At 36.6% G+C, this 19,018-nt stretch overlaps 1 protein-coding gene across 1 annotated transcript in view; it reads right to left on the reverse strand.

Moving 5' to 3' along the window:
* LOC145675973 (choline transporter-like protein 1) overlaps positions 1-11,051 on the reverse strand; it is a 156,114-nt gene extending 145,063 nt beyond the window's left edge. Inside the window, exon 1 of the mRNA XM_081746802.1 lies at positions 10,900-11,051. The gene's annotated coding sequence lies outside the window, so the exon portion shown is untranslated. The remainder of the gene's footprint in view (positions 1-10,899) is intronic.
* Between the last annotated feature and the right edge of the window lie 7,967 nt (positions 11,052-19,018).

Here is a 19,018-nt window from a genome sequence, read left to right on the forward strand (position 1 = left end):
TTCTTATTAGTCTTCCGTTAGACTTAATTATGTTTTTTTTTTTCCATTCCTTGGGATGCTTACATTTCAAAAACCTATAGTCGTTTTTCGGTCGCTTTTCCGTAATGCGCACATGATACAGTACTACTGAATATAACGCAATACTCCACATGAAACATTTCGTCTTTTAGGTAACGTTTCATTCAGCAATCCACAATTTTACGAGGGCTGGAAAGAAATGAGTGGCAGCATATACATCTTTTGTGAACCGTTTATTATACAGTCATAAGACTTTTACAGGCCTTCAAGTAATCGCCTGCAGTACAATGTTCGCAGTTTGAGGGAAATTTTCCCATCAAGGGGAAATTTCGTAGGTAAATTTAGCAAAAAGTGAAAAATTGAATTTTTCGATAAAACGTGAAAATCCATTGAAATTCTCGCGCTGACTGAGTGACCAATATAAATGCTTAAAATTTTTCTTTGTTCTTCACAAATAAACCATTACAATAGCAATATGTGTGTGTTTAAAGTAGCATTGTTTACACCCATTGTTGGTTAGATATATTTGTACGTATTTTTTGTAAAGAAAGAAAAATGAAGAAAAAAGTAAAATAATAGAAGCAAAAAGCAAATGAATAAAACAAATGTGGTTAGCACTTCCCTTAATATAGCTACACTGGACATTCAACAAACTAGGGAAAATTTGATAAGAAAAGGGAAAATTTTGTGTCAATCAAGGGAAATTTTCTTAAGGAAACTTATGATCACAGCTGTAGCATGTTGCATCATGTTACCTCCATTGCCAGATGTAGGAAAGTCGCAGGGTACCAGCAGTCGTACCCTCTTTGTGGATGTCTGCAAGAGAGCGACCTATAGCTCGAAATATGGCATCTCTGATGCGGAAACGCATCCTTCGCAGTAATTCTTTCATTTTAGAGAACAAATAAAAGTCACATGAACTCATGTCCGGTGAATAAGGTGGGTGTTCTAGAAATTCCCACCCGCATCGTGCAAAGAAGTTCCTCACTTTACCTGCGTTGTGACAACGGGCGTGATCATACAAAACAATAAGTGGATTCCTTATGAAGTTGGGTCGTGGAGATGATGGGTGGCGCCATTCATTTGATTGGCACTTAAGTTCTGACTCGTAAGAGCGCGCTCATGTTTCGTCAAATGCGATGGTCCTGTGCAAGAACACGCGACCTTCCCGTCTGTAACGTGCCAAATAATCACCAGCAACGGCGCACCTGTGTCATTTTTTAACGTCTGTAAGGTGATGCGGTACCCACCGGGATGCAATTTTTCAGTAACCAAGGACATTATGCAACACATTCAAGACTGTAGTGTGGGATGTTCCTACCTCGTTAGCCAATTCCCTGGCAGTCCACCTCCTGTCCACATGCAGCAAAGATTGAATCAATTCAATGACTCAGTTTTCAACCCCATGTCGACCTTCACCTGGTTCCCGTAGCACACTATCACATCCTGCACGAAGCGCTGCATCCCAACTGGCACAGTCTGATATGGTAATGCGTCATTGCAGTATGCTTCACGTAGTTCAGCGTGACATTGCCTGGCGTTTTTTCCACGGGCCACTTCGATCTTCGATGCACGTTATTCTAACTTGGAAAACATTCTCTTTAGAGCGCCGTGATCCTACTATATACAAGCATATTATCATAAATGTTATGACTAGTGGTAGATCTCTTGCGGCATTCCACTAATATCACTGCAGCCCCTACACTAGCGCCGCCAGCCGAGACTCACCTTCTATATGTGTTGCCAACAGTAGCTCGAATAAAAGTCCCTGCGCGGGGACAAAAGGTTGACATTTATTTCTTTCCAGCCCTCGTACTGTCTAGCTTCGATAGAAGAGAAGGAAGTAAGGCGATCCTTAAAAAGAAACCGACCGAGAAGGACATTTTCTAATGTTTATCCCTTTAGAGATGATACAGTTCAACGTATATGAACCATATTTTAAACTTATTTTATGAGATTCCCGAGAGGGGTTTCTCGAATTTTTTACCTATCCCCAAAATAGGGATAGTTTACTCAAGGGTGAGAACTAAAAAAAATGTTATTGTCTCAAAAAATAAAATGGTTTTAACGATTTTGTTTACTTTTCATAAATCAGTATTTCATTAACGATCATATAACATAGTATATGCATTTCTCTGGGAAAATCGAGAAGAGGTATTATACTCTTCAAGCGGAGCTTTTCTCGACGTTTCTCAAGTACGGCTCAGGTAGTTTGTTATTATTTTGTAAAGAAATCCTTCACTAACAAACCTTAGAAACAAAACGGGGAGAAAAGATGATATACGAGTACAAACTTTCGAAGGTAAGAAAGAGGCGAAAGAAATATATTTTACATGTACGCTGCACCAAGGACGAAAATAACGAGAATATCTAAGAGTTAGCGACTTGGAATATGCTATTTGCGGATGACATCGGGCTGGTAAATGAGACCAAGGCAGCTCTGCAAGAGAAATTAGGTACCTGAAGAGGAGCATTGGAGAACAAAAAGTTTAGAATTAAGTTTACAAAACAGTAGTGAGACCTGCCTTATTATACGGAGCGGAAAGTTGAATGACGAGGAAAGGAGAACAGAAATTGTGTCTTGTGAAGATGAAGATGCTGCAGTGGATGTGCAGAGTGACACAAAACGACAAAATTAAGAATGAATTGATCCAGAGAACAATAAAGGTGAGACTAGTAGTAAAGAAAACTGCAAGAAAGTAGACTGAGATGGTTTGGGCATGTAAGAAGACATATTAACATAAAAGTGTGCATATGCTAATCATACACTGTATAGCCACAAGAGAGCTCACAGCCAACGTAAAGCCCTTATCGTCTTCCTAGCTGCTTAATTAGTGGTCAGTATACCAGTCCACTCTTTCCAAGTTGAAATTTGTTTTTCTTAATTCATGCAGTTTCCCAATTGTCTCACACTGCTGCACCAACACTGCAAATTTTGACCACATTTGGAAATGAACCCGGAACGACACGTACCAAATGCAGGTGTACTGAAGATATAACGTTAAGTACTTGCATATAAATTTATGAATGCATAATTCCAATTAGGAAAATGAAATAAAGCAATATACAATTTTACAAAGTATTTACAATATATATATTGGATAGTCTAAAAAGAAATTAACCTTTCACATATGAAAGGATGTCTCAAGGTATGCAAACAATGACACCGGACCGTTGAAGCTAGTAGCCGTACAAAAAATTGCTGGAATTCTTAGGGTAAAGACATACCGAAGATACTTCTAGATCGAGGTCGAGGTTTAAGTCGTGGTCGCTACTTCGATAATGACACAAACACATGGATTCAAATGGGTAAGCGCATGTCGGAGACGTACGCTACATCGCGACCTAGAGGTCGACCGTGATGGTAAATTAGTGATCGCGATGATAAACAACTGAGTTTGTTTTCACATCGATGTTCAGTGGAAGCATTACTGTGGCTCGCGTTCTCATTGGTTCTCCCTGAGGCGCTGCACGGAATACAATCGTAGGGCGATTGTGTGTATCTATGCTCAACAGGTTTTGCTACACTTTAAATTTGATTATGAAAGACATATTAGTAGAACTAATGAGGAATGTTCCAGCAATATGGGAGGCACAAACAACATCATAATAGGTACGTTTTAAATAGAGAATGGAAGAAAATAGCAATTCAAATGGGAATATCAGATAAATTATTCATATTTATTTGAGAATTATACTGTACCTTGTTATTATCTATATAAGGCAGTGGCTGTTTCAGGGGGGGGGGGTCTTCCGGACTGAAGTCCCTAAATTCCGGAATTTCTAAAGACAAAATAAGCTAGTATTAATCATATCTTCCGAGATTAATAAAAAAGAATTTCTTCCAAATTCGGTACTGATATAAGGTAAAGAAATACCAGTAAAGACAGGCACGTATTCATGGTGAAGTAACGTCGAATAATAGCATTGGAGTGACGAAATCTCATTTGGTGAAGTTAGTACCCCCTCCACCTCGAAACCTGAAGACATACCTGTTTTTTTTTTTTTTAATTTTATTTTACTGTAAAATGATTTCTCGCTGAGTGCTGAAAGATGCCATTTCTTCACAGAAAATCGAAAAAAATGTAAAAATCTTTGTTTTATTGATAGGGATGGACAAGAGATAAGACTCAAATACTTTTGCGAAACAAGAGACGAGACTTGTTAGCATTTCTTATGTCTCGTCTAGCGTCCATTCCTATTTATAAACTGTTTGGTCTTTTCAATTTCAAAATGTGGTTTCGCAGTGATGGAATAATTTCACACCCGTCACAGTAATATTTCTCCTTAAACTGAGAACTTAAAGGACGATGCGATCTCTTCGCTATGTGCGCCCTTCATCCATCTAGACCTAAACATCGAGGTAGCGACTGCGACTTTTTAAAACCTCGACCTCGATCGCAAGGTATCTTCCGTATGTCTTTACCCTTATAATCAGTCATAAGGTATTGCGCCGTGAAGAGGAATGAACTTTCCACAAAACTGCGTTCATTTGATTATTTTTATTTCGACAAAGCTACAAGGCTACGCAGGCCGTAAAGAAAATTGTGCTGTTTATAGTCAAGATACGTTATCAAAAGCAAGAGCAAAAGATGGTTCAATTGCTTTAGGTCTGTAAATTTTGATGTTCAAGATGTTCCTCGCAGTGGGCAACCAATCACAGAAAAACGGATAATGTTCTGGCGAAAGTCGAGCAAGACTAGTATGTAAGCCTAAGCAGTCTTCACCTCGCCAATAATAACCTAAACATCCATCACCAAACTGTGTTAAACCATTTGGAGAAACCAGCTACAAACAAAAACTCGACATTTGGATGCCACATGTTCTGACTCAAGAACATTTACTCCCTCGAATTGTTGTCTGCGAATCTGTACTGAAAAGTAACAAAATCGAACCATTTGTAAACGAATGATGAAAAGTGGATAACTTAACGATAAAAATCGTGGTCTAAGCGAGGAGAAGCTCCATAGTCTGCTCCCACACTGCCACTTTGGTAGGTTATACTATGTGTTTGGTGGGATTGGAAGAGCATCGTTCATCACGAACTGTTGCCGATATACAGAACGAAAAAGACTCAGACCTGTACTGTTGACAATCAGCGCGATTGTACCTAGCAATTCAAAAGAAACTGCCGGAACTAGTTAACATAAAGGGTATCGTATACCACTGCCATCACCAGACCGCATACATTTTAATTACCCTTCAGAAATTGAGAAAAATCGGCTGGGATATTTTAATTCATCCATCACCGGACCTGATACCGTCAGACTATCATTTGTTTCGGTATATGCGGAACTCCCTGGGTGGTATTAAATTAGTTTCAAATGAGGCTTGTGAAAACCACGTGTCACAATTTATTGACCAGAAACAACAAAACTTCAATAGGGACGGGATTGTGATGTTGCCGGAAAAATGGCAGATAATTATCAAACAAAATGGTGTACAGGTATATGTAATTTCATGATGTTATTTTCCAATAATAATAAATGTATTTTGTTAAATAATAAATGTATAAATGTTGTGACCTCTAAAGGCTCAATACCTTTTTCGATGTAACAAGTACACACGAAAAGCATACTATAATAACCTCACAATAATGCCTAGGACGGAATTTGAAGGCCAGTCGTTCGATCTCCGATTTTGATTAATATATCGCACTCCTATCTGCACGACACTAGACATTAAACAACACACATATTTACATTACCTTTTTCTATACACTATTGACCGACGTTGTATGTAATTAATTGAGGTATATTTTTTTAACATGTCTTTGCTCAATAATAACATTAGTCCAACACTGCTGATCTAGTGGCTAGCGCAAACATCTTTGGTGAATGAATCCCAAGTTCGATTGTCGGTTATAGAGCCTTCAAATTTGAACGAATTATGGTGCTAAAATGTAGGATTTATTCTCATATACCGTCGGTGCTAAAAGTAGTCTCTAAACTTTAACCAACGAACCAATTTTTTTAAAGAAAAATATTTAAAGCAAAACTCAATTTTGAGTTCGACATACAAAAATAATTAACATTAAACTTTATTATTAGAAATATAACGAGTAATAAAATAGTCTTAACTTATTTGAATGTAGGACGGGAAGCATGGAGGCACAGTGGTACAGTGCTTACCAGTGATGAGTAGGGTCTCTGGTGCAATGCTCGTCCAAGTAAGTATATGGTGGACATCATTGTGTCCGTGGGCTTTCTCAGGGTATTCTTGTTTTCTCCCACACTCTCATTCTACCAATTCTTCCATTATTCTTCACTTGTATTAATCATTCGTCTCCCTTAGTTTAAAGGACGTAATCGTGGGACATTAAAATAAAACATTTCATTTCATTTTTTTATTTTTGAATGTAGGAGCAGGCCTAATATTCTCGGCTCACAGCCATCTATCCTACTGCAGCTTTCAATGTTTTACCCATCCCCATCATCGTGTAAACAGACATCGTGTAAACAGATCCTTGCGAGTTACATATCTCGGTGCTAATATTTCCTATCTATATTGGTTTCACAATAACTTAGTTTAGAATTTCAGAAGTAAATAAATACCATAGTGATAAAGTTCTTCTCGGGCAATCAGCCAGGTGAAAACTGGTGGATAGGCCAACGTTTCGACAGCTGTCATCGTTCTCATCATCAGGGCAATTATGTAGAGATCAGCGGATATAAGTAATATATACTCTGGGCTGGCAAAATGCTGGTTCCTGATTGGCTGAAAATGCTGGTAATTACTGGACCAGGATAGTAGCCGAATCTCTTGCCATAGTTCATGAACCGAACAACGTTAATAGAGACACTGGATTTCAACTCAGCTCCCTGTGGAACCCGGTCATCAGTACCACAGCAAAGAAAACGACACACAAACATCCAGATAACCCTCAGCCAATCAGTACCACGGACTACGGAACATAGCCAGCCAATCACAGTTCCAGTTTTCAGATTGAATCAGCCAATCAGGAACCAGCATTTTCAGCCAATCAGGATCCAGCATTTTCGCCAGTCCAGAGTATGTATTACTTATATCCGCTGATCTCTACATAATTGCCTGATGATGAGAACGATGACAGCTCTCGAAACGTTGGCCTATCCACCAGTTTTCACCTGGCTGATTGCCCGAGAAGAACTTTATCATATACGGCGCCAGGAAAGCTTCAAATCTTACTTCAAATACCATAGTCTTCAAATAGTTGGGACAGTTTTTGGCCGACGCTTAAAAAGAGATTAAATCTGAAACAATAAAGAATGTTTTGTTTTGAGAAAGGGATGTGTGTATGAATGTTGCTAATTAAGATAGGTATATATATTCAAAATTGAAGAACTGTTGTATAAATTCTTCCAATAAAGAAGTTAAAATTTGGGGAAATTACGAAAACTATAAAACCAATTCAATTCTTTCCTATTTACAAATCTGATTAATTAGAATCGTTCGTTTGTGACACCTCAGTTCTAAATCTTCAAAACATGTGTCGTAATGTTTCGATCAGAATTGCTTATATGGCGCGTTCAGTGCACAATGAATCAGTTCTCGTTTTAGTCATTGTGGACATATTTTTCATCTTAAGGATTTCTATCTGAAGCTGCTTTTAGTGTTTAAAAGAAGCTTCATGTCCAGATATTGTATATTACTCTTACAATGTAAAAAAGAATGTAAACTTTTCAATGTACCTACTTCAGAATGAAATCTTTGAGTTTTACGTCCCACGATTATGCCGGTTAGGCTAAAGGAGACGGTGATTATGAGAAATGAATGAAATGGTGGAATGAAGAAAGTGGGAGGAAACTTGAGATCCCCGAGAAAACCCACGAGCACGGTGTTTGTCCACCACAAAGTCCACACGGCGCGAGCTGGGATCAAAGCAGGTGCCCCAAGCACCGGAGGTGAACGCTCTACCATTGAACCACCGCGCCCCTTAGCTACTTCAGAGTATCGGAGGGGGGCACGGTGGCTCAGTGGTAGAATGCTTACCTTTGGCACGTGGAATCCCAGGTTCGACGCCAGGCCAACATCGTGTTCGTAGTTTTCTCGGGATACTTCCGTTTTCTCCCACATTCTCATTTCACGTTTCCTTCCACATTCTCATTCCTTCATTATTCACTTACCTTATCATCCGTCTCCCTTAGCCTAAAGGGCATAATCGTAGGACATTAAACTACAAGATTTAATTTCATTTTTAAGCATATCGTACGAACTTAGTATTTTTTCTCACAGCAATGATAATGGGATTTCATTACCTTTGAAGAGATCTGAACGCTCATATTAATTTTGGGCGTTCCTACATATTGTTATTAGCCTCAGGGTCAATATTTTAATAAATGATACACTTTTTAAACACAATATTAAGTCAATAATCGAAAGTAAATTGATTAAAATATCCAGAACAATTAGGTTTGATACTGAAATTGGCATTTTTGAGCTAAAATATTCAAAGAATTATCACTTTATAAACGGATTTAGTGCTTTTTCGCTTTTACGTACGAGTATATTCATAACTTCGATCTATTTTTGATTGGAGATTTTTGCTTTAGTCCTGTAAACATCAGATTATAAAAGTGAGATCCGAGGCCGAATTACTTCTCAACATAGATGGCTATTTTTTGCATTGGGCTCGAACTCACATTGTACCATGGATCTCGCGCTGACTACAGCTCACATCCCTCAATTGAGCTCGAGCTAAATAACATCGATTGGGCTCGCGGTCACTCGCGGTTGGGCTCAAGCTTACTGGATTGATTTGGGCTCTTGATCGCTCGGGCTTGCTACCCTCAATAGAGTTCGGACTGGTGCTCAATTCTTGATCCCGAGCCCGGTTAAGCACAAGTCTCAGACTCACAAGCGTTTAGCTCGCAAGTTTGGATTGGTTACCTCTACTTCTGGGAAAAAAAGTGCTACTGGTAAAAGAACTTGAACTAGAAAACATGCACATCAAAATTAAGCCTCTAATCATGGCGCTACAGGAAGCCGCGCACTCACAGTAAAATAAGTTACACCAAGCTTTCTCAACCTATTTTGTATCACCACTTCCTTTTTATAACATTTTGTTACCATCGATCCCCATAAGTAATTTACGATTTGTAATAAACTTATAAATAGAGACACAATTTTTTGGTGACACGCGAAATGTATCAGTTTTGTGCAAAACTAAACCTAAAATATATACTTTTTCTCCATTTGTTAGCCCATATAACGCTCGCGATTAAACGCAAAATTCTGTCGAATTAGCAAAATTTGCAAGTCCCGATATTCCACGAAATTTACTCCAAAGTGACAATTTTTCAAGGCAATGTGATGAAAATTCTCATTTTTGAGAAAACAGACCTCCATGAATTTTTGAAATTTTACATGCGAGCTCTAAACGGTATCTACGGGTGAAGTGGATAGTGTGGAAAGAGTGTTGCGCGGTATGTTAAATCAGCATTCAGAAATCGCTGGAAAGTGTCTCCAACTAATGTACACTCCTGTCCAAAATTATTGTCGCACGTCTATAAATATGTTGTTGTAGGAATATAATTTGATAATGAATTTGCCCCGTATTTCTTACATTTTTAGTATGTGTATAATCGGCAAAGACATGTATGTGACACATTTCATGTCAAAAGAGCAGTAAATAAGAACAATAAAACGAAAATACAATTTTCTTGTCCATTTAGCAACATTTTGTTTCACTCATACTAATTTTCGTGTATATAATTCTTTTCCTATGAAATTTACCACAAATATTCATTTCCAGATTATACCATAGTATCAGTATTAAAAGTATCCTACAAAAGCATTATCAAATTATGTCTAACAAGAAGATAGTTATAGATATGCGACACTCATTTTGGACATGAGTGTACATATCAGTTTCGAATGTTGATGTGGAGAGGGCTCTCTCTTCTTACAATGACGTACTTACCGACAAAACAAATTTAACATCAGAAAACATTGAAACAATGCTTAAGTGTTATTTGCTTAAGTAATAAACTCAAATATTGTTTGATATAGTCATGCATAAGCTCATATCATGGTGATTGATTTGTAGAAATTAAGGTAAAATAAAAGGTAACTAATTGTAATTGCCAAGGAAAATAGTGTTCTTACATTGAACTTTTATTCACGATTTTATCCTGCTTTACGCGTATTTTTTATAACGAAATTGCGAATTTTTATTTACCACAAAATCGTGTCTCTACTTATTAATTACTGTTACTTATCGCTTGTAAAGCCTAGTGAAATCACAGCAAGTTCAGGTTTCACACTGGCCTTTATTTTGAATTGTATTGCAATCTGCAGTTTTTCACCTGTTTGATTTCTCTTTTATTCCAGCTATTTTAAAACGATTCTTTATTTGCTTAAGATTCTTTAATATTATTTTCTGTGTTTGACGATAAGTATGAAAATAAAAATATCTATCAGAATAAGAAATTTTAAAATAATCTTTAATATATATATCCGTTTCATTTATCTATTTCACCTCCCTTCGCAACCCCGGATATCTCACGACCCTCCAGGGATCTCGACCCCCTGGTTGAGAAACTTCAAATTATACTATTTAACATAATAAAATATTAATATCATTTTGGACTAAAGTCGTTCCATTTCAATAGTATTGCTTCTGAAATGTATTATAAAGCTTGTAAAGCTTGTTGCTACATGTCATCTTTCTTAGTAATGTTAGGCTGATGTCCAGTATTAGTGCGTAATCTTCCATAAAATAAGGGAAAAAAATAAAATTGCATGTGGTAATAACCCGGACAATGACACGGTATATCTCGCTGATATCAACGACTTGAAAAGTTTTAAACAATTCTTGAAAGTTAAGAAACACGCACAAGCTTTAAAAAAATACACGCCAACATCATAATAGTAACAATAAAAGATTGTCTCCTTCCTTACCTGTCTCAGAACACAAAAATTGTCTGAATATAAACACTTTTTTATGCTTTCCAATCACACGGTAAAATTATAAAACTAGTGACCACTTAAGGATTACTCTCTTTACGATTTACATTCCGATTCTCGGCCTGAAAAAGCATTCCCGCTGTCATCTGTCACGCTGTTAAGAGAATCGAGGAGCGCATGTCTGTTTCCACGGTAATGAATGGATGTAAACAACGCCTGTTGTGCCTTCTCTTATTCTAACATGCATGCCTTTGTCAGCCCAAACCACTTACTAAATTGATCCGATATACGTTTCTTTATACATACACCAAACCATTCACCCTAAATTCAACGAAAGCATTTTTGGCGTTCGATTGCTCTACTTAAACACACCGGTCGAACGGTTCTTACTGCTATAAGGGAAGTCATGACTTGTGCTTATGTCACCGTCTTATTATTACTTTAGAAAAAAAGCTTCTTTCACCAGGTTAAAGTTAGGACTATCGTGCTGTGGAAAGTTAAGAATCTTTAGCTGAAGGAATATGCGTCGTTGCTAGACTTGAAAACTTTGTTATCAAATAAAATCTGTTAATCTCGTTCGTTACCACTAACACAAAAAGAAAAACTTAATAATAAGGTGACAGAAACAAAGTTCATAAATCAATAAACTCTACTAAAGACAGTAAAGAGGATCACGTTTTATCAATGAATGGGATATGGATAGCTAACGTTAAAGTCACTATTACCATTAATGAAGTAGGTCGATATAACCGCTATAGCTATCTATCACAAATAACAAAATTAAAGAAAAAATCGCATTTGTTCAAGAGTTATTGTTGTGATGTAACGGACGTAATTTAACAGTACAGTGGGGTCCTGGTAATCCGAACTAATTGGGACCGAACCCTGTTCGGATTAGCCGGAATAACAGTAAAATAGCGGTTTGAAGCGAGTAAACGGGTTTATTATGTTGTAATACATAGCCTATAGTATTTGAAAACACGTTTTTTTTTTTACTACAGTATATGTACTGTACTGGAAAAAATGTTTAAAATGTTGGAAAAATTTTATACTTTTATTTTTCCATGTACAGTATCTTTTCGTTAGAGGTATATTACAGGCTGGTAGTCAGCCCAAAAATGTAGGGGGGGGCGGCTGAAATTAGGGGGGCCGATCCAAAAATATTATAGTTCATCACCATATTATAGTTCATTTGCTAGCCTACCGTGAAAATTTTAGGGGGGCCTGCAAAAATTTATACGGGTCTGGTATGTTACAGTTCAATACTTATTCTATTACATTATTGTATTTCACTCATACAAAACCCATAAGTTTCAATATTATACAGTACGTACACTGTATTCTATTTCAAACTTTGTGTAATTGTCGTAATGTGGCTTAAGGCCTACATACAGGTATTAAAGAAAAACACTATATATAACTAAAGTTTCCTTTATTTTCTACAAAAACATGCACCCATTTTCATCCTTTTAGTCATTAACTTCCTAAAACTGCGTATTTTCGCCCCAAAAATAAATTTTTTAAAAAATAAAAATTTTCCTCCCGGACCTGTTCGGATCAACCGGATGTTCGGATTACCGGAATTTTACTGTAGAATCTTATAAGTTTGACTGCGCGATCCTAAATAAAACCACGAATATAGGCAGCAATTCTGATAGATTAAGGTTCAGACTTGTAAGCTGTGCTATGTGTAAGGATGGAAACTCTTAAAAGTTTTCATCGGTCGACAGGTATCAGATGATACTGTAAGAGATATCGAGTAATGCTTTCTGATATTCCTTCAGCGCATTGAGAAAGGTTCCCTAGGCACTTAGCAATTAGCAATATGTACCAGTTCAGATTTCAACTTTGAGTACTGCAGAGTAAAAATGACAATAGATAGCTGGAAATGTTTATTATCATTATTATTATTATTATTATTATTATTATTATTATTATTATTATTATTATTATTATTATTATTATTATTTTAATATGGATTCAATATCACAAGGATATGTTTCGTTTCCATCCTTATTTCTCTATTCGAATTGAAGTGATACAGATCTACCATCTCTAGTTTCAACATAGTTCGCTGTAGCAGAAAAGTCATAGTAGAGTGCGAGAAGAGGTTTCTGATATAGGTACATGACTACAAATATAAGTTCCAATTGCGACTGTATCTTCCTAAATCCGGAACTGATAGAAACACTACAACGTTCCGTTACAATATTGATCTCCATTAAGAAAAAAATGATAAGAGAAACCGAGAAATGTTCTTACATAATTTAGCGATCCAAGAATATGTTCGATTCCCTCTCTTCCCCTTCTATTCAAACCGGAACCGTTACCATTTCCTGTTTCAACCTGATCACGAAAGAGCAAAACTGTAAAAGATAGCAGAAACTATTTTTGATATTCATTCACCCTGAAGAATAGGTTCCTTCTCCACTCTTCTCTCTCTATGTGGAAATCGGAAGTAACATAAATCTACCATGTTCAGTTTCAATTAGGGATGGCCACAATTTTCCGGAATCCGGGTTCCAGAAAATTTATTTTCTGGAATCGGAAATTTCACATTCTAGGTTTCGGAAAAATTCCGGAATTTAGAAAATGTCAGTTAGTAAATGAGCATTTGTGTGAAATTAGTTTATTGTATCTTTATCGTAAAAGTAAAGGCAACATAGATAGCATTATTCCAATTCTCCATTTCGTGACGGCGTTACAGATTCAGCATTTAATAGAAAACTCGATATGGACACATTCAAAAATAGTTAACAGATTAGAGAATGTATAAAACAAGTGAAAAAAGAACGAAAAAACTGACATTACTTTTTGTTTGCGTTGTTTTTCATTATTATTATTTTGTTTGTGATTTTTTAAAATTCCCCATCCATATAAACCTAAAATGTTAAATATAACAAATTCCTAAACTGCCGAAAATTAGATACAAAACATTCAAATTGCGACGCAAAAACCAAAATTTATATTTAAAAAAAAACTCTCATAGGAAAAAATATATATGCCTATTCAGTAGAATGTACCTATTGTTGTTTATCATCTTCTAACGGTGACACGTATACTCTTTACGCCTATACTACTTGTAAAAATGAAGCAAAGAAATTGTAATTATATTTGTAGTTTTGTTGTTGGACTATATTTTTGAAGGATTTGACATTGACTGCGAGCTCTTTGGAGATCCATATTTGGATGGAGTCCTTGAGGACAGAAAACTTTTAATTTTTTTAATGGAGCTGCCAGAAGCGTTTGACAACAGCGGAAGTGATTTAGAAGTAACAGTTTTTGTACGCGTGAACACCTTCCTTATTGATGTACGATTCTATTATGAAGAGCTCTCCGGGTACTGTATGGCTCACTGTAGCAATGATAATCAGAATAGAGATGTCAAATTGTTTTAAATGAGCAGTCCTAATACCGAATTTCATGTCTCTAATCTTAAGAGGTTCAGAGATATGAAGATATTACTATAATAATTGTAATTCTCGCTTCTTTTTCCTTCTGTCCTATTTCTTCAATTTTAGGTAAAAAAAAAATAAATAAATAAAACACGCTGAAAAACGTATTTAATTATTTTAAACAACAAGTCCATATATGTCTGCAACTTTCAAAGATTTCTAGATATGGACAATTTAAGATAATAATTGCCATCCCTCTTTTTCCCCTTACCCCTAGAATTTAATATATATATATATATATATATATATATATATATATATATATATATATATATATATATATATATATATATATATATATATATATATATCTTATTGGAACCTTGCGTCATAAATCCTATGCCCTCTCCAGATTTCAAGATTCTAACTTCAGCGGTTTGGCCTAGGCGTTGATCAATCAATCAGACAATCAAGACTTCTTTTATGTAAAAAAGATAAATGTGTGTATGCATGTTCCAGCATAACTCTGGAATGCTTGGAGCAATTTTAACCAAACTTGGTATACCCATATTACTTACAATTTGGGAAATAATACTGTGCCGTTAGGATACCTCAAAGGGTGAGAGTTGGAAAGAATGATATGTAAAAATAATCCAAAACGATCGATATTAGTGTGCAACCTATAGTTTTAAGTGCCATTGAAATGAATACTGACGTTCCCAATTTCGTTTAAATCCAAGTTCAACCCCATCAGTAAAAAGGGAAGGAGGAAGGATGAGAAAATAAGATGTAAAAAATGACTGAGATTAGAATCAAATTCACAGTTTTCGGAGTCGGTAAAACGGCTGACTCCTTTAAAATGACTTTTGGAATGTGGTTAGAATCCATCTGAAGCTGTTTTTCTAAACCATATCAATTCGATTAAAAGGTGTATTCCAGGGGGATAGGGTGTTTCAAAAGTTACACCAAATGTAGAGTACATACCTTCTGTATTTTTATCATTACATTTTCATTCAAATAGTATCCTAAGGGGGAAGAGGATTCAAATATTATCCATAAACGTACTCTCCCCGTGCGAAAAATGGATATTTCAGCTAGTCTTATAAATATATTTTTGACAGAACTTGTAGTCAGATAGTTCTATTTTTCTGTTGTAGTTACAACTAGAGATGCATTAGTTCCAATCACAATATCCAAACGGTTTATAGCTACATATAGAACAGTGATTAAAATATAAGACGAAATCCGAAACTGTATTTCGTTTCTACTAATATCGTCTCTCTTTTATACTTTTTATGCTACCACGCAAATAGAAAGTACACCAAGAGCACCAGCAGATTAGTTGCTGGAACGACCTGGCGGTTCACCTTCAATCCCCGATAGTGGAGGTAAACTTTTTCTCGTTCTACTATCATTCTAATGCGTCTCTGAGACTCATTCATCCTCTTGCTTGGAGCTATCTAAGGATGTAAAAGGGCCGGAACGTGGTGGTGGTTACAATTCCATGAGTGCCCCTGTCAAGAAAGTGTTAAGCAATACCTCGACAAACAACCCTTGGACATTCATGGCCTACCTCGAAAGGAGCGACTTTGTTTTTACTTTTTCATAAACACCTTAGCGTTAGCTTTGAATGTTTCCTCATAGCTCGAGATTGGAGCTATCAACGACTATGACGCTAATGATACTTTTGCTCCCCTAGAGATGCCTATAAAATGACATCGGTTTCATTCATGGGAGCAAAAGTCATATTTTTTTTTTCTTTTCATATCATCCTCTGCGCCCTTACCAGTTTGGATCATTTAAAGTCAGCTCATGTTCTGAAAAATAATACGACATTGAGAATTCTCTTAGCTTTACATTCCTCAAATTTGTTGATTAACAGTGTGCAAGATTGTTTCCATTTAGAGCTACTTTTGCTAACTGTTCGAACTTTGGATTAATTTTGTAATATATCAGCACTTCGATAATTTCGTTTCGTTGTAGATTTCAGTTTTTTAAACTTAGTTGTAGATTACATATTACAACATTTACTATTTTATATACAGCTCTGAATACACAAACATCAGAATTAATTTGCGTGACTTTTTTATGTAACTTAGGAACATGTAAATTTTCATAGTTTAACCTCTTAAAAGTTGGTAGGCCTTTAGTTACAACTGTTCTTGGTCCTATTCTAAGCCATGTGAGATTTTGTCTGAGTAATACCACGTCCAGTGCTGGATTTACGTATAAGCTAAACAAGCTATAGTTTAGGGCCCTACTCTCTTGGGGACACCAAAAATTTAAAGGAAAAAACTGGATGTACTTTTTCTAAAATAAGATTTTAAAAAATCTACAAAGAGCAACAGTGTGCATCTATGATGTAAGTAATGGAACCTCTCGTATAAGCCTGCTCACTAAATTTTCTGTTGACAAAGAACAGCTGGACATATAAAAAGTGAAATTAAATCTTTATGCTTTACGTCCCACGGTTATGCCGGTTAGGCTAGAGACGGTGATGATGAGAAATGAATGAAATGGTGGAATGAAGAAAGTGGGAGGAAACGGGAGAACTCCGAGAAAACCCACGAGCACGGTGTTTGTCCACCACAAAGTCCACACGGCGCGAGCTGAGATCAAACCAGGGACCCTAAGCACCGGAGGTGAACACTCTACCACTGAGCCACTGCGCCCCTCTTTGATTCGAGTGGAACTATCATCATTAAAAAAAACGAGTAAAAATACACAACAAACTGTTTTAATGAAATATGAAAATGTGTTAGTCAAATAAACATTTTCAGTTAACAAAAGTTTAGCAAAACCTTATAGCTTAATGTGAAATACGAATAACATGAAATCCTACAGGGAATCGAACTGGGACTCTCCCACTACATTTAGAAAATGTTAATAAAGTTAATTAAATCGTTTTGGGAAAAGCGCTTTTGTGCGTGATTGCATTCGCATCAAGGGCAAGTTATGGAGAAAGAGAAAATAAATCGTTTGTCCTTTCAAACGAATTTTATTTCCTTTCAAAGGCTTGGAACACGAAGCAAAGTAATTCTGAAATATTTTATAACAAGGTTTTTAAAATCAACTAAAACATTTTATTTCTATGAAAGGTGGAGGTCTCTCTATGCAGTGGTACCCACAAGAGAGGACTATGACGCAAACTGCGTCATTGAAATATTTGGGGGGGGGGTTAAAAATCTATATAAATATGTTTGAGGGTGTGTAAAAATTAATCTAAAAGATTTTTTTCATGGAAGAACACCTGCGGATAGACAATTGAGGGGGGGGTGCGTCATGGACATGAGGGGGGGCACCACTGCTCTATGACACTGTATAGTGTAAAGAAGGACATATAAATAGAACTTCGTCTGTCCATGCTTCACATTGTCGCTGATACATTGCCCGTCATTTATAATTGATTGCTTGATTGGGGTTCAGCATTTCTTGCCAACACCGAAAATATTTATTGAGATGTGCTGAGTTTTTGTGTTTTGCGACATTTATGGAATACCGGGGTTATGAAGAACGGAATGGACTCCAAAACACGATCGGGGATTGAATCCGGTACGGTTCGCAGAAAAACAGCAGTAATGACACGGATCACGAGTCATTGTGGCACCTGCTTCCTTGGGTCACGATTTCTGCCCGGGTCACCCAGGCCTGGGCGTCGGTTTTTCAAATCTGTTTGTCTTGGTGTCGCTAACAGACCCGGTGAGCCAGAAGCAGACAAAATCATATCAGTTGAACAGCTTTATTGTATAATTTCATAGTGGACTAATTATATCTGCTAATTGAGTTCGAGTATTCACATGTTCAGTTCTCGATGTGGCATTATTTTTTAAATTTAGTTTAAAATTAAAACCCTAAAGCCGCCCCTGATGCACTGGTATATTACTGGAATCTAGGTGCAAAAGATCTGCTATGTTCTTTTACCCGGTATTTCGTTCTCGATTATTACCCTCGTGCGAGCAGTCCCGGTATCGATTTCCGGTGGGGACACTCGATGGTAGAGGCACCATCCCGACATTTGCCTAGTGTGAGTGAGGAAAACTCAGGAAAACTCCCACTCAGGATGACTAATCTGAAAAAAGATGTTACACCTTTCCGACTGAGGATCCCCACTAGGAACCGAACCCGGAACCATTTGCACCAAATGCGAGAGCGTTAACTACTATGCTACACGAAGCCACGTTATCTCAATTTGTGCAGCAAGCGCAGTGGTTCGTGTTCTCATTGGCTCTCCCTGAAGCGCTGCACGGAATAAAGTCTTCATTTGTTTAGAATTCCATCTGCAGAGGATTGTGTGTGTCTATGCTCGAGAGGTTTTGCTGCGCTATTATATTTGAGTATGAAAGACATATTAATAGAAGTAATGAGGAATGTTTCAGCAATATGGAATAAGAAAAACAAACAATAATATCATAATTGGCACGTTTTAAATAGAGAATGGAAGAAAATAGCTTATTATTATATAAGGCAGTGACGGTCACAGGGAGGCTGCTTTCGGGCTGAAGTCCGTAAGTTGTAGATTTTTTAAAGAAGAAAAAGAACCTACTGTTAATCATATCTATGCTTAAAAACTCCCCCCGCCAAAATTCCGAGACTAATAAAAAGTTTTTTTTTTTTTAAATCGTTATTGATATAAGGTAAAGAAATACCTGTAAATACAGGCACGTATCCATAGGGAGGAAACGTCAAATAATGGAATTGCAGTAACGAAATTTCATTTG

The sequence above is a fragment of the Thermobia domestica genome, chromosome 18 (assembly GCF_964235325.1).
Source record: "Thermobia domestica chromosome 18, izTheDome1.hap1.1, whole genome shotgun sequence".
Taxonomy (NCBI): Eukaryota; Metazoa; Arthropoda; class Insecta; order Zygentoma; family Lepismatidae; genus Thermobia; species Thermobia domestica.